We start from the raw sequence: 21,550 nt of genomic DNA, 5'->3' as shown, positions 1-21,550 counted from the left end.
TTTGAGATCAGAAAACTCTAAAGCAGGACTGATTAGAAAAGATTAAGGAAGAAATTGCTTCCCTGGTGGCTCAGATGGTTAATAATCTGTCTGCAATGTGGGAGACTGGGTTCCATCCCTTGGGAAGATTCCCTGGAGAAGAGAATGGCAACCCACTCCAGTATTCTTGCCTGGAGAGTTCCACGGTCATTCGAGCCTGGTGGGCTGATTGCAAAGAGATCAGACACAACTGAGTGACTAACACACACATACATAAGGAAGAGATTAGTGAATGATGGATTAGCAAGTGAGCTTTTTTTTTTTCCAGGGGCTTGAAGGAAATGATGAATATGTGACAGGGAGAATAATGATATGATGTTGAGGGCTAAGAAAATAGGGAGAAAATAAGGCGGTCTTCAACTGGCTATGGAGGTAGAATAACTTAGCTGCCCTGATAAAAGGATGTTAATGACGAATATAAAATGGTTACAAATATGAATGTTGAGAGAATAAGGAGATGGATGATTTAATGTCATAGATTCAGATGACAAAAATGTCAAAATCTTCCAGAGATGCTGCTTTAGGTAAGAGGGTAGTGTTAGAAGAGTTCAGTATGAAATAGATTCATGGTATCTTATCAGATAAGAGCAAGGTTAGAAGGATCCAGAATGGATGCAAAATTGATGAAGTAGTTCAATTATGAAGTGGCCAAAGACTAGAAGATTAAATTGCTGACAAAAAAAAAAAAAAAAGCAGATACTAGAGACAGAACTTGGTAATGCAAAAAGACATGTGTATGTAGTTATCTATTTATGTATCTATAGGTAGATGAAAATATGCATATACATACATACATTATTAAACCAAGTTAATCAATTTTATTAAATATGTATTAAAAGAAACATTATTTTACTCACTATTTTATAGTATATAACTTATTTTATTTCCTAGAGGTAGAGGGTGGCAGTGAGAAACTCTGAATTATAAGGTAAAAATCCTTAAATTATTTTTGAGGCACGGTTTTAAAAGTGCAAACAAATCCAGACAGAAATTTCCATAGCTTAATGCTATTGTCTTGTAGGTTTCTACTGAATCAGCAAAACTACATTTGTTAAATTAACCATATATCCTTGTGAAGTGAATAGAAGGAAGGGTTGAATTAGCTACTGGATTAGAAATGAATCACTTGTAGATATAAAGATAAATTTATTTTAGTAAATTAAGAAAGCATTTATTCTGCTTACAAAATGCTTATTTTATATATGAACTTAATATTTAAATCTTTAAGGTTCTGAACTATCTTCAGGAATTGTTTCTTTTAGTTTAAAATAGAAGCATCTTTAACGATAACTATTTTATACTTAGTTTTAAATTTAGTTATATTTATTTAGTTAGAAAATATTTCATATTTTATCAAATCACTTTGAAAATGCTGTATAATAAGATAAAAAATAGATTTTCCCCAGTTTGTTTAGGAAAAAACAGACACTTTGAGAATCTGAATTCAATCCTGTAGTAGGTATACTCTGAGATTAAAAAAGAAATAAAATCCCTTTTCTAAAATTTAATAATTTCCAAATAAAATTTCTAAATATAATTTTAGAGTTGTATTTACTAGACATGCCCTGTGCAATCCAGTAGTTATTAGTTATGTATGGCTTATTAAACTTAAATTAATGAAAATGAAATACAATTAAAAACAGTGTGTGTTCATCTCTTGCCGTGGAGCACTGGAGTGTTGTTTGAATACTCTTTGATCATGTTAGGGTTTACTTGTTGCAGTTAATGTAGAATTTGGCAACCCATACTCGTCAACTATTATTTTCTTCGGCCATCCTAGGGAAGCGCTTGAGCTCGATGGCAAGTGTGAACATTTGTATTAATCCAATAGTCATTGTGACTATTGTAAGACATCGTGTTAGCATAAAAACTACCTGCTTGAAAAAGATATGGAAATATTCAGGAACTGTCTAGTGAAAGAGACGCTGAAATGTTCGAGAAAGTTTAAATGAGTTATTCATTCCAATGGAGGTTGAAGGCCAATAAATAAGGCAAAACAGAAAGCACCCATTATTTTTATTTAAGTACAGTTGATTGACAATATTGTGTTAATTTCAGGTGTACAGCAAAGTGATTTACGTATGTGTATATATACACACATATATACATTAAAGCATCCAGTCTTAATTTTGACCACAAACAGGACAAGAGGAAGCAGAGGACACGAAGATACTATAGAAAAAGTGATTTTAGTTAGATATAAAGAAACGTTTCCTGGTGTGGAAAGTAATTGCACATTGAAAGGATTTATTGAGTGCGGTTATGGGATTTTAGGAAATCTTTAAAAATAGAATACATTTCAGTCTCTCTAGGGAGGTATGTGATATACTGGTAGGCATTGAGTGTGAGGATGAATTAGATTCATTGCCGTGGTTTTTTCACACCAACAATTCTATGAATCTGTAGAGGACAATAAAACTGGATAATTCTCACTGTGTTCTTCAGGGAGTCAGGTTTCCAGACTGCTATTTCTAACAGTGAATCAGGGCCAAAATATTACCTAACGTTCAACAAATTTTCAAATTCAACAAATTAAAAAATAAAAATAAAAACCTAAAAAATACAAAATGCTAGTGTTTTGCCATTTTGGGAAGCAGTGTTTCTTGAAGTGGATTAGCATTTGCTTTGCTTTCATAAGAAGGAAATGACTTGAATCCTAATGTAAACACTATTCTTGGAAAATCTCATATTCTTATTATGCTAAGTTGAGAGAAAATTGTATCACTATGACTTGAGAATACATGTGAAATAATGATCTGTGCCTTTAATCTGAGTGACAGAGTTTTACACATAAGCCCCACTTCTCATTTTGTGTGAAAATATTCCATCAGACGGACGAGCTTGGGGTTCCAGCCGATATTCCAGCCTGTGGCTGTGGGCACACGGGTCAGAGCCACAGAGAACCAGGAAGCTGGGAAGTGGCCCACGATACCCACTCGGGAGGCGCTGGAAGAGACGGGGCGGGTAGGAAAGTGGGACAGCGGAGCTGAGCTTTCTGCCACGGAGGACGGGGCGGCTGCTTCGGAGCTACAGTGATTCTTGTCACACATCCGGTACATCAAAGAAGAGACCCAGAGCCACAACTCACCCAAAAAGCCAAGGACTGATTTTTTTTTTTAATCCGTTGATGTAATTCTTAGCCAAGTTTAAAATGGAAAACAGAAGCAGGTCAGGCTGAGTCATACTCACAAGGCAAAATTTGGGAGAAGCAGGAATCAAGGTCTGGAGACAGATGGCATTTTAAATCTGCAGAAAACTGTGTTTGAGAATAGATGACCCCAGAAACAAAGAAAAATAAGAACTGACCCTGGAAAGAGAACGCTCTCCAGGGAGATGGGTGGGTGAGGAAGTCAAGATAAAATTGTCTACTCAAGGCTTTGTGAGTGAGAAAGTCCTTTTGATAGACACCCTGACATAGCAGAAAGCCCTTGCTTTGGGTTGAGACAAACTCAGGTTTAGTCTCACATACTGGCTGTGTGATTCTGAGCAAGATACTTAATCTCTGTTTCATCATCTGTAAAATTCCAATAATAATTCTTATCGTCCAGGTTACTGTATTTAAAACTGAACAATCACTGTGCAATTACAATGCAGAAGAGAATCAATGAACATTATTCCACTGAAGTTTCAGTGGGTGGAAAGTGCTCTGAGCATTCATCACTCACTGCATTATGCCTTTGTTCATCTGCTCAATAATTCTTGAATAGACACAGAATGCTGGAGGCGGGGGACACAACCAGGAGATGGTTACACTTCCTTTAGGATACAGAGCACTGGTAGCAAAGTATGACCGTAGTACTCACTCTAGAGAGGAGGGCACCAAGCTTTTAAGCCAAGTACAGAGAGGAACTGCAAGAGCTGGGTACCTCTTCTTATAGGGATCCTAATGGTTTCAGACCTCTCAACAAGTCATGTGTCTGTAATTATTCTCTCCAGAGGAACTTCTTCCTCTTTGGATAATAGCACTTCAGCCAGTCTCACAGGAATTGAGATGCTGCTAAAGGTTTTCATACATATGAAATTTTATATATATATATATAATTATATTATTGAATTACTTATATTATTAAATTTATATATAATTATATATATAAGAAATTCTGTTAGCGTTTGAGTAGGAATGCATGTTCACCATGAGTAAATAAGAATTTCATTTTTATTGGAAATAGTGTAAAAAGCTCTGGGGAAATAAAGATCTGAAGAGGGTGGTTGAGGGGTCAGACAAAAACACGAATACCTGGTGAAGAAGTTCTGTGGAAGGCCTGTGGAAAGCGGCTCCGGCAAATGGGCTTGTGGTTTTGGGTATGACATCATCGTGAGTCAGCTGGGCAGCTGGAAGTAACAGAGATAGAGCAAGGGCAAGCTGGAACCCACAAGGACAAACTCCAAGCTATTAGGACAACCCGGCAGCCACGTCCGTCTGTTGCTACATCTAAGCTCGATGTGTCAATTAGTCATCTGCTTAACAATCCGGTGGCTTCGCCAGGGACCTGAAGATGCGCCTCATTCAGGACGCCCAGGAGCAGAAGAGGAGGCAGGGAAGGGTGATTTTGGATGAACTGCCCGTTCGGCCGCTTTTCTGTGCTCATAATGAGCCATCAGATCAGCCCCCAAGTAAGTGAAATGCAGTGACTCCCCGGGCCCTGAGCAGACCTCCTGAGAATAAGGAGTGATGCTTTATCCCGCCTTCCACACATCATACGTATTCCTGTATTACCAACCTAACTCAGTACCACCCAGGAAAGAGACTTCCGGGAGATTCCATTTTCAGCCCTACTAGGTCGGCACAGGGCAAAACCACCCTTGAGAGAGGGAGGGCTTTTGGTATCGTTGTCCTCATAGCCCAGCTCCTCGCAGTGTCGTTCCATTTAACCCTGTCTGCACCTGCGACTCCCAGTAGGAGGCGGAGGAGGGGTTGGGAAGTCTAGAGACAGGTGACTAAGGGGAGGCACCCAAGACTCACTTGGGGAGCTTTTCCTAACTTCTCACGTCTGCTTCTGTTTCTTCACCTCCCAGCATACTGAGAGTTTAGTTACCAATTTTGATTTAGAGGACGAGAACTCACCCTGCTGTTGCTATAGTCACACCCAGAAACCACCAGTGCTGGTGGGGAAGTGCATCTGTTGGGCGTATCTGTGTGGAATAAAGACGAGGCCTCTGCTGTGTATCCATAGTAGTGATTGTTTTTAACTAATGGATTCTTGGCTCCTTAAAGGCAAGAAGAGAGGCTTGTGTAACTTTTCTTCCATCTTTCGTGCACGCGTGCTCAGTCGCTGAGTCATGTCTGACTCTTTGCGATCCCATGAACTGTAGCTCGCCAGGCTCATGTGTCCATGAATTTCCCAAGCTGGAATGCTAGATTGGGTTGCCATTTCCTTCTCCAGGAAGTCTTCCCAACCCAGGAATCAAACATGCGCCTCCTGCATTGGCGGATGAATTCTTTACGCCTGAGTCACCTGGGAAGCCCTTCCATCCTTTATACTGTCTTACAGTTTTTATTTAGTCTTGTTATGCAGTAACTCTCCGCTCTCAGACTCCTGTGCCCTCAAGGGCCAGATGTACAGCACACACATGAGACCAAAGAGGAGGCGGGGGTGGGGGGTGGGGGGATGGGGAGGGTGGGGTGGGTTGGCTGCTAGAACCAGAGCAGCAGCTGTCCTTGTTCTTTGGTGGATGAGTCCTGTCTGACTCCTCTGTGACCCGTGGACTTCAGCCCACCAGGCTCCTCTGTCCACGGGATTTCCCAGGCGAGGATCCTGGAGTGGGTTGCCATTTCCTTCTCCAGGGGATCTTCCCAACACAGGGGTTAAACCTGCATCTCCTACACTGGTGGGCGAATTCTTTACCATGGAGCCACCTAAAGCCTTTCAAATGAGGGGAATGGAAGAGGAGGGCAGGGAGGGAGAAGTAAGAGTGAGAGTTGCAGAGGGAGAGACCGAGTGACAGGCCTGTACCATTTCCCCTGCCCCACGCCCCGGTATAGTCGGAGCTGGGACCTCTGCACGCTCCCTGCCATCGCTTCCCAGAAAATGGCAGATGTTACCATTTACATATAAAAAGTTATTTTATTACTAGGGTCATAAGTTTCACTGGCTGTGACTTAAATAATCGAGTATTGTGGATTATACCATGACCAAAAAATGAGATTCATAATCAATACAGATATCTAACAGCTGTGACAATAACCCTGTAATAGAAACTGAAATAAAAGTATTTTAATATTTAATGAAGTAGCGTATAACCTATTGAAAAAGCCCTTTATTGTGACTTATTTTTATAAGTTGGAAGAAAATAAGAATGTATTAATACATAAGGTTGGCTTATTCTTCCCCCAACTAATAATACTAGGAGTTTAATAACATTAAAACTGACTGTAATTTGGTATTGAATAAAATTCCATCTACTGTTATGATTAAATTAAGTTACTAAAAGGGTAAATGATCCTGAAATAAGAAAAATAAATGATATTTGTTAGTAAAAATTTCTGTATCTTATGATAAATATTAGGTTTCATAAATGCTAGCTTATAAAACAGTGCTTTGCTTTTTTAAAATTTTGCAAACAACACATTAGTAATATATATTCTACACTTGTTATTCAGTTCATAATTTTTTTCTAGTTGTTCAGGTTAAGTTTTTTAAATTTTGTTAAAGTGTTATATCAGAAAATTAATTGAATGCATTTTAAGAGAAATTAACATATGATTTAGCAAAGTTTACCATATATGAGATACAGAAATTTAGAGACAATCTTATTTTCAGTTCCAAATAAGTGGTTCTGAATTATTTTAACTTTCTTTATATGTCCCTCCCATGCATGCCAGTGTACAAACCTCTCCTGGCAGTGAGAGGCATTATTAAACTTTCATAGGCAATAAACCAGCGATGACAACTGGCACATAAGCTTGGTGCTTTTAGAACTGCTTGCTGATAAACAGATAAATGAATGAATAAGCAAGTGAATAAATTAATGATTTCTACCCTTTATTAACTAGTCTTCCTTTTAATGGTAACCTATATACTAGTCAGTTATTAAAATGCGTAGCTGTTTGGAAGTTGTTTATAATTTACATAATATTCCACCATTCCATATTTAAGACACAAATATTTCTCTCATATATTCATCCAATGTTTTTCTCATTCTCAGCTAGACACTACTTGTTTTTCTTTTTCAGATTGTAGTAATGACCTATAAATCAGTCTTCATCTGTAGGATGAAACAGATTTACAGTGTTGCAAAACTAATGTTGGCCACAAAAGTCAATACCTTGCCTGTAGTCTATAAGCTATTTATACAGAAAATTGATGTTAGTAATTATAACCCAATTTATATCATGAATAAAAGGATAAAAAATTGACCAATTAAAAAGAAATTATTGGCAGCGGAAGGTACCACTGATAGTGCCTAGAAAATTAAAGTAAATTTATTTTATGAAAACAGTGACGTTTATATGATGGAAAAAGAATAAACCTTTAAGGGTCAGTGAGCTTGTGTGTTAACTCAATACTGACATTCATCAGAGTTTTTGGTAGCAAAAAAGACACAGATGTGTATAGCGGACTTTTGGACTCAGAGGGAGAGGGAGAGGGTGTGATGATTTGGGAGAATGGCATTGAAACATGTATAATATCATGTAAGAATCGAAATGCCAGTCTATGTCTGATGCAAGATATGACACGCTTGGGGCTGACGCGCGGGGATGACCCAGAGAGATGTTGTGGGGAGGGGGGTGGGAGGGGGGCTCATGTTTGGGAACGCATGTACACCTGTGGTGGATTCATGTCAATCTATGCCAAAACCAATACAGAATTGTAAAGTAAAAATTAAAAATAAATAAATAAATTAAAAAAAATAAATAAATAAACAACAGAAAACAAATACTGGTTTTAAACATGAAAGACGGTTTAAAGACGGTTTTTTGGAAGGAAGTGGTTAGCTCACAGAATTAAACCACAGATTTAGAAATTATTAGGAACCTAAGGCACCTATTTGGCAAAATCATGCCATTGGAATAGAGGCTGGGATATTCCTATGGTGATACTGGACCCCCTTGACACTACTGGCACAGCACAACACATGGGCAGTGCACTGTGGCTGCAGTTATGATTGTTTCTTGTGTGTGTACGAAGTCGCTTCAGTTGGGTCCCACTCCTTATGATCCCATGGACTGTAGCCCTCCAGGCTCCTCTGTCCATGGGATTCTCCAGGCAAGAATACTGGAGTGGGTTGTCATGCCCTCCTCCAGGGGATCTTCCCGACCCAAGGATGGAATCAGTGTTTCTTATATCTCCTGCGTCGGCAGGCAGGTTCTTTACCACTAGGGCCACCCAGGAAGTTGACTTTTGACCTGCCCCTAATCCTTCCAATTAGGTTGGATGGCATCACCAACGTGGACATGAGTCTGAGCAAGGTCCAGAAGTTGGTGATGGACAGAGAAACCTGGCGTGCTGCAGTCCATGAAGTCACAGAGTCAGACACGACTGAGCAACTGAACTGAATCCTTCCAAGGGAAGACATTAGTCCCAGATAATGTCTTCTAGTGGGTGACCTGAGTCACATGTTTATACTGGATGCCTGTAGCCAGAGAGAGCAAGTAACTGGAATTTTCTGGTTCTGCTGTGGGAGTGAAGACCCTACTTCCAACTGGAAGCTATAGAAAGTTAACAGTTTATGAATTGTATGTATGTAAAATGTGAAATTTACATGTACCAGAATAGCCAATGAGTACTAAAACCATTAGAAAGCTGTGTGATCCAAGAAGGCACATGATTTGACTTCCCTGGAGATAATTTTCAAACCTAGAGAATAAAGACTGGGAAATCTATAATGTCTCCCTTAAAGCAGCACAGGTTTTAGGTTCACTTGGAAAGATAATGCAAACACACTGGACAAACGCAACAACCAGTGAAGATCTGAGTCAGCGAGGGTGAAATGATGGAGTGCTGGTGAGGAAAATGTTCACACTGTCACTAAGCGAGATACAGAAATGGGTGACTTGGAGGTTAGTTGACAAATGATGATAGCGATTCACTGCATCCATGAACACCATAATATCAGCTAGATATTATTACTTTTAAGGCAAACTTTCACCAGAATGGTGGACAGGGTGAGGGATCTGGGGAGTAGCAGGAAATAGACTGTGACAAAACATAGCAATCTTTCAGGTTATTTACAACAGAAAGTGAGGCAAGCCACACTGTTTAGAGAAAAACACTTTTTAGAAACTCTTTTGAAAATAAAGCCAGCTATATAGTGATTTAAGAGAAATGTTCTTCATATAATATACCACTGTATGTTTCATAATTTTTCATAACTTTCAATATAGTTTACATCTGTCAGGAAAAAAATACATTTTTTTCATATGCCTTAACAAGTCTAAAGGTTAGAATCAGCATAGAAGTACTCAAATATTTTTCAGAATATTTTGAGTTTCACAAATTTTGTTACAAGACATAAGAGGCTCTTCTTCTGATAAGAAATAATACTTTTATAGCACCTTTCATCCAAGACCATTTCTGTATGTATTTTTATAAGTTTTCCCTATCCTTTTGATGATAATTTAGCTAAGATATCTGAGCAAATAAGTAAATCTGAAAGGACTCAAATCACACAGTGGGCTAAAATGCTAAGAAAGCTGTGTCTCATTGTTTAAATTTGAAAATCTGAAAAAAAAAATTATATAACCACACCATCACCAACTCTTTGTGCTTAGAAAGTCGCTTTTTCTCTCTCCTCCTCAGTTTTCTCATATCATATGACAATGAGGGAGTATCCTAAATGATTTCTAAAATCACTCTCATCTCTGAATCTGTGTGACTCCATCACCACTCCTTACTTCAGCCAGGTAGAAACTAATGCTGTATGCAGAAGCTGTTCTGAACAGATATTTCTTGATATATTTAACTCTCCTGTTAAGAATGTGTATGTGAAAATGGAAAGTTAAATGTGCAAGAAACACAAGTATCCATATATCTATTTGGATATGTGTTCTCTCACTTTCTCAGAAAGAGAATTATAGATATAGGAAGATAGATCTCTATTTCTATTACATGAGTATTCTAAAATTACAGTAACATTATTTTGTGGATATTTATATTTGTACTATAATAATTCCTGATACACAGTCTCTTCTCTGAAACCTTTAGGAGCATGTTATGGAACTTATATGCAAAGTAATATAATGCTTATACTCTGCTTTATATTGGAGAAGGCAGTGGCACCCCACTCCATTACTTTTGCCTGGAAAATTCCATGGACGGAGGAGCCTGGTAGGCCGTAGTCCATGGGGTCACTAACAGTCGGACAGGACTGAGCGACTTCACTTTCACTTTCCACTTTCATGCATTGGAGAAGGAAATGGCAATCCACTCCAGTGTTGTTGTCTGGAGAATCCCAGGGACGGGGGAGCCTGGTGGGCTGCAGTCTGTGGGGTCGCACAGAGTCGGACACAATTGAAGTGACTTAGCAGCAGTAGCAGCAGCTGCTGCTTTATATAACATCCCCAGAAGAATTTGGGTGGCAACCCATAATCAAACACTCTACAATTATTTCTACATTCAAATATTTCTATATTAAAATGTATTTACTGTGCACAAATAAACTCTGCAGTTGAATGGTTGCCATGTGCATGTATTACACTTAAATCAAAATGGTATTAAAAAAGAAAAAATGCAGAATAGTACACTTAGAAAATAAAACCTTGATTAAAAAAAAAAAACAAAACTGCAGTAGCCTTGCACCAATTTCATGCCTACCCTGCCAAATTAGTTAGGATCAAGTCAAGTTTTGCCATCAAATGGGATCAAACGTTTATAAAACAAAACCTTTAGTTCTAAGAGATTTTTAGATTTATCTGTATCATAATAGATATTGAACTTGTTCATGAGTATTTTGTTTGCCCAAAAACTCCCTCTTTTTGAAAACAGCTTTTGGGTTTGCTTTTCTGATCTTTCTAGATGTTTTGCACTGAAGTTTAATGGTGTCTACAGACCACCTCCCTTGCTGGACACAGTTGCTTGGTCCAGCTGGACCACATTTGACTCCAGCTATGACAATCATATTTTTTGTTGGCATTTTTAACTTACTGCAAAGAGGCCCAGTCCATCTGTTACTTTCTCGCTGGCAGCAGAGGTCTGAGAGCCATCAAGAGCTGTTTTTGGCCTGTGGGAACAGTTTGGCCACAGAGGGTAAATGAAGGGAGCCGCTATAGAGGCCAGGGGGTGAGAATTGGAGGGCGTCCAGTCAGCACTGTGATTCTGGTTCCTGAAGCGTCCCATCTGCAACCCTGACATTCCCAGGAGTTTTGTGAGTCCCCTGGATTTTACAATCAGTGTATATTCATTTACCTGTAATAGTGTGGACCAGGTTTCAATTATTTTCATCTGAAAGAATGAAAAATCTTTTTGAGTCGCAGATATTTATTCGGAAATTTGAGCCTCTCCACCTGTCTTAAGAATCCTGCGGAGAAAAGTGAAAGTGAAGTCGCTCAGTCGTACCCAACTCTTCACCACTGCATGGACGGTAGCCTGCCAGGTGTCCTCCATCCATGGGATTCTCCAGGCAAGAATCCCAGACTGAGTTGCCATTCCCTTCTCCAGGGGATCTTCCCAACCCAGGGATCGAACCTGGGTCTCCCGAATTGAGGGCAGACTCTTTACCGCCTTAGCCACCAGGGAAGTTTCAGAACAACCCAGGTGCCCACTAACACTTCATCTCTAAATGGAAAGCATGTTTACTCATAGAGAATGCTGCGGCAGCAACTTAACCCTGAAATCTCCCTTGCTTAACACAACAAAAGTTTGTTTCTTATTGACAGTTCCTCTAAGTCAGTTTGAAGAAAGCTCTGCCTCACATGATCACTCACGGGCCAAGCTCACAGAGGTTCCACCATCTTTTGTATCTTGTGGGGAAGGTGATCTCTCAGTCACCGTGGAAAGGAGGAGAGGACTGAGGGATGAAGCTCATGCTCTGACCTGCTTGCGTCAGGAGTGACGCACACCACTCCTGTCCACCACTTCTGTGCACAGCCTGTTGTCTAGAAAGAGTCAGTGGCTGCACTGCTGGGAAGGAGAGCTCTTAGGGCTGTGAAGTGGGAGCAGAACACATGGGTGAGTGAGCAGCACCCACAGTGTCCTCTTGGAATCCAGTAAAGTCTAGACTGGAGAACTGGAATCAAGCTGAACAATTGCAATGGGCAGACTTTTTTTCATTTTTATTTTTTTTCTGGGAAAATAAGTAATCAGTGTAGGTCAAAGGAAAAGAGATTGAAAGCAGCCTGTCTCGGGGACTGTGTCCCTGTTGTCTGTCAGTAAAGACTTCTGATGAGAGTTCTGGGTTCTGCATGTGGTTTCTCTTCTCTAAATGTGAAGACACCTTTCTGTCCTGTTCAGTCATTTCCTACAGGTCTTCTGATCAAGAGTTAATGATAGATGTCAGGAATTGGGAAGAGTCAGTGGGAGAGTAGGTTGTGGAAACATTTCCAGGAGAACTTCATTCTCTTTTAATCACTACTTTTACCTTCACTCCAGCATGTTATTTTAGATTTCCTTAAGTCAGAGTATATTTATTTTGGAACTCCGAAGAACTGATGCTTTTGAACTGTGGTTTTGGAGAAGACTCTTGTGAGTCCCTTGGACTGCAAGGAGATCCAACCAGTCCATTCTGAAGGAGATCAGCCCTGGGATTTCTTTGGAAGGACTGATGCTAAAGCTGAAGCTCCAGTACTTTGGCCATGTCATGCGAAGAGTTGACTCATTGGAAAAGACTCTGATGCTGGGAGGGATTGGGAGCAAAAGGAGAAGGGGACGACCGAGGATGAGATGGCTGGATGGTATCACTGATTAGATGGACGTGAGTCTGAGTGAATTCTGGGAGTTGGTAATGGACAGGGAGGCCTGGCGTGCTGCGATTCATGGGGTTGCAAAGAGTCGGACATGACTGAGCGACTGAACTGAACTGAACTGAACACTGCAAATCAGCTAGCTGGGTTTCATACTATAAACGAACAAAGAAAACAAATGATACTAGTGAGTAGAAAATATTAATCTCTCACATAATGCTTTAGCTTAAGTAGTTATAGGAAAGTGCTCTCCTATTAAAATAGATTAGCCTATAGCAAACCATTAAAAAACTCTAATGAACCCTTTTCTTCCCAAAGAAAGCTATTTAAGCATTCAATCAATTAATGTAATAGATTAAAATAGAACATCATTTAGGTGGCACAGTTTCAAAACAGAAGGATTAGAGACATTCAGATACTGAACATTCAACACAAGCTACAATTTCAGCAGGGAGCCTTGTTTGGGCTTTCTTCATTCTAGTTCCATCAATTTTAAATTTCATTAACAGCAATGGGACACCATTCCAACAGTGATGCTTTACAAAACCCTGCAAGTTTCGAATAATATTGGTCTTTGTCATCATTTTATTTCTAAGTATATGCGTTTATATTCTTTTGCTAGGAGGAATAACTCATTTCTCCCAATGGGTATTGAAGAATTAAGTTTAAAAGACAATGAGTATTCAATTTCACTATGTATAGCTGAAATACTATTTAATCTGTTTTTATTTGGTTATGTCTGACTCTTTGTGGTCCCATGGACCATAGCCCACCAGGCTCCTCTGTCCATGGAATTCCAGGCAAGAATACTGGAATGGATAGTCATTGCCTTCTCCAGAGGATCTTCCCAACCCAGGAACTGAACCTAGGTCCCCTGCATTAAAGGCAGATTGTCTCCATCTGAGCCACCAAGGCAGCATAACTTGGTTATATGTAAAAATTTGGGTAAATAAGATGAAGATGAGTTAAATAACATTATGAATCTACTGCCAGAATAGATTGTCAAGATTAAGAAATTATTATTTTCATGTAGTTCAGTTTCAGTTCAGTCTCTCAATCATGTCCGACTCTTTGCGACCCCATGAATCGGAGCACGCCAGGCCTCCCTGTCCATCACCATCTCCTAGAGTTCACTCAGACTCACATCCATCGAGTACATGATGCCATCCAGCCATCTCATCCTCAGTCGTCCCCTTCTCCTCCTGCCCCCAATCCCTCCCAGCATCAGGGTCTTTTCCAATGAGTCAACTCTTCGCATGAGGTGGCCAAAGTACTGGTATTTCAGCTTTAGCATCATTCCTTCCAAAGAGATCCCAGGGCAGATCTCCTTCAGAATGGACTGGTTGGATCTCCTTGCAGTCCAAGGGACTCCCGAGACTCTTCTCTAACACCACAGTTCAAAAGCATCAATTCTTTGGCACTCAGCTTTCTTCACAGTCCAACTCTCACATCCATACATGACCACTGGAAAAACCATAGCCTTGACTAGACGGACCTTAGTCGGCAAAGTAATGTCTCTAGTTTTGAATATACTATCTAGGTTGGTCATAACTTTTCTTCCAAGGAGTAAGCGTCTTTTAATTTCATGGCTGCACTCACCATCTGCAGTGATTTTGGAGCCCCAAAAAATAAAGTCAGCCACTGTTTCCACATCTATTTCCCATGAAGTGATGGGACCAGATGCCATGATCTTCGTTTTCTGAATGTTGAGTTTTAAGTGAACTTTTTCACTCTCCTCTTTCACTTTCATCAAGAGGCTTTTTAGTTCCTCTTCACTTTCTGCCATCAGGGTGGTGTCATCTGCATATCTGAGGTTATTGATATTTCTCCCGGCAATCTTGATTTCAGCTTGTGTTTCTTCCAGTCCAGCATTTCTCATGATGTACTCTGCATAGAAGTTAAATAAGCAGGGTGACAATATACAGCCTTGATGTACTCCTTTTCCTATTTGGAACCAGTCTGTTGTTCCATGTCCAGTTCTAACTGTTGCTTCCTGACCTGCATACAGATTTCTCAAGAGGCAGGTGAGGTGGTCTGGTATTCCTATCTCTTTCAGAATTTTCCACAGTTTATTGTGATCCTCACAGTCAAAGGCTTTGGCATAGTCAATAAAGCGGAAATAGTGTTTTTCTTCAACTCTCTTGCTTTTTCCATGATCCAGCAGATGTTGGCAATTTGATCTCTGGTTCCTCTGCCTTTTCTAAAACCAGCTTGGACATCAGGGAGTTCACAGTTCACGTATAGCTGAAGCCTGGCTTGGAGAATTTTGAGCATTACTTTACTAGCATGTGAGATGAGTGCAATTGTGTGGTAGTCTGAGCATTCTTTGGCATTGCCTTTCTTTGGGATTGGAATGAAAACTGACCTTTTCCAGTCCTGTGGCCACTGCTGAATTTCCCAAATTTGCTGGCATATTGAGTGCAGCACTTTCACAGCATCATCTTTCAGGATTTGAAACAGCTCAACTGGAATTCCATCACCTCCACTAGCTTTGTTTGTAGTGATGCTTTCAAAGGCCCACTTGACTTCACATTCCAAGATGTCTGGCTGTAGATGAGTGATCACATCATCATGATTATCTGGGTCATGAACATCTTTTTTGTACAGTTCTTCTGTGTATTCTTGCCACCTCTTCTTAATATCTTCTGCTTCTGTTAGGTCCATACCATTTCTGTCCTTTATTGAGCCCATCTTTGCATGAAATGTTCCCTTGGTATCTCTAATTTTCTTGAAGAGATCTCTAGTCTTTCCCATTCTGTTGTTTTCCTCTATTTCTTTGCATTGATCGCTGAAGAAGGCTTTCATATCTCTTCTTGCTATTCTTTGGAACTGTGCATTCAGATGCTTATATCTTTCCTTTTCTCCTTTGCTTTTTGCCTGTCTTCTTTTCACAGCTATTTGTAAGGCCTCCCCAGACAGCCATTTTGCTTTTTTGCATTTCTTTTCCATGGGGATGGTCTTGATCCCTGTCTCCTGTACAGTGTCATGAACCTCATTCCATAGTTCATCAGGCACTCTATCTATCAGATCTAGTCCCTTAAATCTATTTCTCACTTCCACTGTATAGTCATAAGAGATTTGATTGAGGTCATACCTGAATGGTGTAGCGGTTTTCCATACTTTCTTCAATTTGAGTCTGAATTTTGTAATAAGGAGTTCATGATCTGAGCCACAGTCAGCTCCTGGTCTTGTTTTTGTTGACTGTATAGAGCTTCTCCATCTTTGGCTGCAAAGAATGTAATCAATCTGATTTCGGTGCTGACCATCTGGTGATGTCCATGTGTAGAGTCTTCTCTTGTGTTTTCAGAGTAGTTTGAACAATAGTAATAAGAGAAGGTATATACACACTTCACCTGCACCCATACACACCTGTACACGCATAACGTGGTGTTTGGTGTTTTAGTGTATATCGACCATGAATCGTGTAAATGGGAAAATGTATGATTGGTTCAGTAAAATTGGTGTTTTACAGTGGTAAGGGACAAAGGAAGTGGGAACAAAGGAAACCAATCAAAGTTCTGAGTTTCGAAACGGTAGGGGTGAGGGAGGTGATTATCAATGTAGTATCTTGAATTCTGCTAGATATGGGTGGTTAGCTCCATGTATTAGAACTTGAATAATCACACAAACTACCAGTGGGCAAGTGATGAGAAATATTTTGACAGTTTGAAGGGGCAAACTGGCAGAAGCCTGGCAGCCACATGCCAGGCTTTTATTCACTTCATGGGAATTAGAAGGTAAGACTGGCTCTGTGGCCAGTAGGTTATCAGATTTATCAGAGGTTATCAAACAAAGTCATAGATTATTAGTGGTTACTTAAATGCCTTGTTTCAGAGAAAAGAGAGGAAATGAGTGTTTCACTAATGAGATGATTATTGTTATTTCTGGGTAAAATATCCTCAAAGAATGCTAGTACTGAAAGTGTGAATTAGGAGGCAGACACACCCTGGCCTGTGATGTTGAGAAGGAGGATTGTTGTGATACTCCCTTTCTTCATAATCCATCTCTTGTCTGCCTCCTCACAGACGCCCCCTGATTTTATATTATGTTTAGTTTCCTAAAAGAATCCAAGAATCTCTGTTCTTACTGTCTTCTCTTCCTCTGTTAAATCTTTGCAATTCTTCTTTATTCAGTTTACTATGTGCCAGGAGCTGGACTAACCACGTTAATGTATTTAATATCACAAATTTGTGACTACAAGCATTGACAGCACTTTCTTCTGCACCATGAAGCGTGTCTGCAGACAGTGTCCTAGGAGTGACAAGTTTAGAGACTTTATGTGGAAATGTTTAGTGGCATTTAGTAGCATTTAATACCCCTGACTCTTTCTTTCCAACAAATGAACAAACAACCCAAAAAACAAAGTTCCAGACAAAATTATTCATAATTTATTTTTTCCTTATGTTTCTATATTATATTTTGTGTAATTGTGACAGAAGATGTAGAGAAAAGAGAGCAATGTAAGATCTCTGGAGCTTAAATTCAGGAAAAAATAGAAAATAAATTTATAGTAATCATCATATCTGAAGAAAAAAATGGCATCCCACTCCAGTATTCTTGCCTGGAAAATTCCATGGACTGAGGAGCCTGGCGGGCTATGGTCCATGGGGTCACAAAGAGTCAGATCTGACTGGGCACACACACACAGTCACTCATATGTTTATAGAGGAAACTTTTGACATCTTACTTAAGTGAACTTACTAGACACTCAAATTCAAAGTCCTTAGGAGGCTACTTTCTGAAACACCGATTGATAAAATTAAAAAATAATAATAACTATTAGGCTTTCTGGGATGATGGCCTGCCCATGAGAGCATGCCTCCTGTGGAGGATGTCCTTCATCCCTCTCCAGGAGCAGAGGGGACTCAAGAAGAAACACCTGGTGTAGAGCCCCAGTTCCCGCTTCAGGAATATGAAATGCCCTGGGTGCTAGAAAATCACCACTGCCTTTAGCCACGCACAGCCATTTAGTGTTGGCTGCTTCACTGTCCTCTGCCAGCCTACAAGAGGAAAAGCAAAACTTACAGAAGAATGTTTATTCAGGTAGAAGCAGCATGAAAAGCACCCTGAATCCAGATGAATGGGAAACCATCCCATTAAACACATTTTGGATACAAAAATATCATTAGAGATGAGAAAAGCTTTAGGTCAGTCAGCAATTTGAAAAACTGTTCATAAAGGTGAACTCTTTGAAGATGTCTGCCTTCCTGGGCCATGTTTTTGAAAAGCAAGTAAAGTTGGTAAATTTTAAATTTTATGAGTTCAGGAAATACAGTGAGAATTCAGTAAGATAGGATTCAGGAAGATAAGAATGACCCTGCATCCCACCAGCTTATAAGACACTTCACAGCTCTGATTAGCAATAGCATAGCCTGGCCAGAGAAGTAAGTCTTCTACGTGAATTTTAAAAACATAAAAACCAAAATGATGAAAAAAGAACGTATTTAAAGTGGTTGGCAGCGACTGAAGTAATTTCTGTATACACAGTGCTAGAGATTTCAAAATACAATAAAAGAGGCAGAACAGTGGAGACTACCTCTTAATTGCTAATGGAGGAGGTCCCATACTCCTTCACAAACTCACAACATCAAACAAAAGTCCCTGGGTCCGTTTTATTGTGAACATCTCTGACTGTTATCTACCGCCTGGGAAGAAGAAAGACCAGGCAGTGGCCTTGGGAGAACCCTGGCAGAGGAGGGGAGGACCTTCTCGACTCTCACTCAGTAAGCAGCCTCCTGGTGTGTGCTGAGTCTGGATGTGTCTTTGAGAGCCAGGAACAGGGCTGCCCTGGTTGTTCAGCGGTAAAGAATCCTGCTGCCAGTGCAGGAGACATGGATTCCATCTGTGATCCGGGAATCGTATGCCACGGAGCAACTAAGCCAGTGGCCGCAACTGCTGAGCCTGCACTCTGGGGCTGGGAGTCACCATCCCTGAGTCCACGTGTGCAACTACTGAAGCGCATGCACCCTACAGACCGCACTCTGCAAGAGAGGCCACTGCAAGGGGAATCCTACGCCCTGCAACTGGAGAGCACCGGCCCGCAGCAAGGCAGACCCAGCATAGCCAAAAATAAACAAATAATAAAAATAAATAAGATAAAAATTATATATATACACACCAGAATAGTATCAAAAATAAATAATATCAAAAGTAAATAAAAATTATATGTATATATATTTATAAACAAGAATATATCAGATCTGTTTTGCAAGTGGCAGCAGCAACAGCAGCCTGTGTAAGGTAGTAGTGTGAGAGCAAAGGAGCCAGGCACAGCTGAAAAACAGTCTTTGTGAAGTCATCTTGCTTGTTTTTCTAACCACCAGGTTTCCTTTGGTTTCTGAACATTTTCAAGCCTAAAGTGCCCTCATGCCCCCCGACTCTATGAACCACCCGTCATCTATCCATTAAGGTTCTTTTCGGCTCGAGATATAAAGGGTCATTTTCTATTTTTTGTCACCTGGAATCTTGACTGCAACCCGTGTACGATACCCAGATATCACAGTGGATACAAACTGTCCCAGTTTCCACTCTGAGCCAGATCTCAACCGTATGATTCTTTACTATTGTGAGCTTCTTAAAGTTTAGAATTATAGCTTACCATAAATTTACTGCTTGCAATCTGGAAGAGAGCACACAGTGATATTAAAAAAAAAATAACCTCTTGAATGAAGGATTTAAGTAGGCATTTTATGCATAATTCAGTGAAAGTTTGAGCCTCACAGATGCAAAGACCTGAAGCTATTTTACAGAACACACTAAAGCTCGTAACAGGAATCTATAGAGAGAATTACTTGATCACCTTCTTGGGAAAATTGAACACATGCAGGGGTATTAATAGTGCAATGGTGGTAGGCAAGGATATGCCACATGCTTTAAGAAAGACTTCCATTTCTAATCATTTTTAATCAGTTTGTTAATAAATATTCTAACACATACTAATGAACATTCAAGTTAATTTGCTGAAGTAGATATAAATAATTTATAAAGATAAAGTCATTCAACACAGGACTGTAAAAGTGAAATACGTTAAGAGTGAAATATGAAGTCTTTGGCCAAAACGTATCCCCTACTCTGTGGTTAATGTACCAAAATCTTCACTGATTAAGTAATGTGACAGCAACCTTCAAAAAAAGACTAGTGATTTTCATGTTCTCGTCTTGCAACCTGGTGGAATTAAGCAGAATAGGAGGAAGGTAACAGTTTCAGAAAGGCAAAGCTTCTACAATTCTTTGAGGAAAAAACTAAATATGTTTACAGGGAAAATGTACCATGCCTAATGTGTTTGCAGCTTTAAGAAGCCCATTGTAAAGACTACACACTAAAGACCATTTAAGATTTCAGTCACTGTAGGATGGCTTATTTTGTCATGGATAGAGAATCGACTTACAGGCAGGAAACAAGGGATAAAACAGGTGCTTCTTTGCATGGAAAAACTGTGAACTAAAGCTCGGTACTGGGAATAGTCGCATTTTACATTTTTACCAAAGATCTGACAAGAGTGTGTTTGTAATTGGCAGGCAATACTGAGGGTTTCCAGGTATGCCAGAAATATTTGTGAAGAAAGTAAAATTGTGTGTGTTTTGTCAACAAATATAAGATAATGTTTTGAAAGGAGGCAACATGCATACGGTTAGAAGGTTACTGCTTAGCTCCGCGCATCGGAGGCAATTACTAGCACATAGTGAGGCCTATGAGAGAGACGAAGACAGAAACCCAGATCACAGGGGGGCTAGCACATATAAAGTATGACCTCTCTTATTAATTGGACTTCTCTGGTAGCTCAGTTGGTAAAGAATCCACCTGCAATGCAGGAGACCCCGGTTCGATTTCTGGGTCGGGAAGATCCCCTGGAAAAGGGATAGGCTAACCAGTCCAGTATTCTTGGGCTTCCCTCGTGGCTCAGCTGGTAAAGAATCTGCCTGCAATGCAGGAGACCTGAGTTCGATCCCTGGGTTGGGAAGATCCCCTGGAGAAGGGAAAGGCTACCCAGTCCAGTATTCGGGGCTGGAGAACTCCATGGATACAGTCCATGGGGTCGCAAAGAGTCGGACATGTCTGAGCGACTTTCACTTCATTTCACTTCTCTTGTTAATTAAGCAGAGTATTTGGTAAGTTGTCAAGCTTGAGCCTCAAATGACTGGAATTAAAGAAATTTAATTACTCCTATTTGCATACAACAGAGTAACCAGACTAGTGAAGAAATGGGCCAATGTTGTAATAGAACTCACTGCTGATTCACTTCACGTTGATGTTCATGAATTTCTTCATTTCTTATTCATCAAGTGCGTCTTCCTATCTTTCTGATTAAGATTCATGTTTATTTCTGACTTTGGAGGCCAGCTGTATTCTGCCATTCAATATCTCTGACCTTGGCTAAGAATAGAGTTGTATGATGGGGAGAAGGATTCGGGCGAGTCAATTTATCTGGCCTAAAATACTATACAAACTTTGTTGTTATTGTTCAGTTGCTCAGTCATGTCCAACTTTTTGTAACCCCAGGGACTGCAGCACACCAGGCTTCCCTGTCCTTCACTAGCTCCAGGAGTTTCCTCAAATTCATTTCCAGTTGGTAATACCATCTAATCATCTCATCCTCTGATACCCTCTTCTCTTCCTGCCTGCAGTCTTTCCCAGCATCAGGGTCTTTGCCAATGAGTCAGTTCCTCGCGTCAA

General features: G+C 40.1%; 1 protein-coding gene and 1 pseudogene across 1 annotated transcript in view; both read left to right on the top strand.

The window, feature by feature from the left end:
- The window catches only part of RALYL (RALY RNA binding protein like), an 820,318-nt gene that overhangs the window by 183,882 nt on the left and 614,886 nt on the right, over positions 1–21,550 (top strand). The gene's annotated exons all lie outside the window — the stretch shown is intronic.
- On the top strand, positions 17,492–17,957 carry LOC120878842 (annotated as a pseudogene).

Source organism: Oryx dammah, unplaced genomic scaffold (genome assembly GCF_014754425.2).
Source record: "Oryx dammah isolate SB20612 unplaced genomic scaffold, SCBI_Odam_1.1 HiC_scaffold_19, whole genome shotgun sequence".
NCBI classification, from domain to species: Eukaryota; Metazoa; Chordata; class Mammalia; order Artiodactyla; family Bovidae; genus Oryx; species Oryx dammah.
This window is presented reverse-complemented; position numbering and strand designations above follow the sequence as displayed.